Genomic DNA, 804 nt, shown 5'->3' with positions numbered 1-804 from the left:
GTTGGTGGCGCAAGCCACGGGTATCAGAATCTTGGAAAAGAGGGGTCTAGGTAGACTATTTTGGGGACAAAAGAAAGAACTGTTGGATTTGAGTATTTTTATTAGGCCTTTAGGCTTCTGGAAAGAGCCTAATATAGAAATACTAGTCTAATACTCGTACGTTGCGATAGTATCCAACCATATTTGATGATATTAATTAGGTAACCAAGCGATACTTGAGAGTCTTAATGTCCCTCCACATAAAAGTACCTATAATAAATTAATTTAATGTCAAAGTGAACATATTGTTCATATACCAGATATTGAACTGGTGAAACAAATATTACACTTGATCTTAGCCAAAAGACCAAAAAATGAGTTGAAAAGAAGCCCCTATACTCGAATTAAATTATAGCCAATGTTTTGGCTTAGGACTTGGGAGCGATAAGATGGTGTAGATCTGATGCCCTAACCAAAATTATCATTGAGATTCCATAGGTAACACATGCAAATTTATATATGCTGAAGGCTGAACAATTTTCTCCAAGTTTAGCAAGATATATGGTGTGTTTGGTTTGGCTTTCGCCCCCCTAAAAGCCAAAAGCCAAACCAAAGGGATGGATGTAGGAAGCAGCTTTTCCTAAAAGTCGACTTTCTCGCAGTGCAAAACTGAAAGCACCCCTGGACCTGCTTTTAGTGGCTTTCAGATGGAACTGTGAAAATATATATCGAAGAACTTTTAACGACTTTTAGTGGTTTCCACCAAACGATTTTTAGCTTTTTAATAGCTCACAGCCCACAACAGCTTTTTACATAGCTCACAAC

The 804-nt window shown here is 37.6% G+C and overlaps 1 pseudogene; it reads right to left on the bottom strand.

Annotated features, from left to right (window-relative positions):
• Positions 1-216: 216 nt before the first annotated feature.
• On the bottom strand, positions 217-358 carry LOC111589852 (uncharacterized; annotated as a pseudogene).
• Between the last annotated feature and the right edge of the window lie 446 nt (positions 359-804).

The sequence above is a fragment of the Zea mays genome, chromosome 7 (genome assembly GCF_902167145.1).
Source record: "Zea mays cultivar B73 chromosome 7, Zm-B73-REFERENCE-NAM-5.0, whole genome shotgun sequence".
NCBI lineage: Eukaryota > Viridiplantae > Streptophyta > Magnoliopsida > Poales > Poaceae > Zea > Zea mays.
Note: the sequence above shows the minus strand (reverse complement) of the source record. Positions and strands in the feature narration are given on the sequence as shown.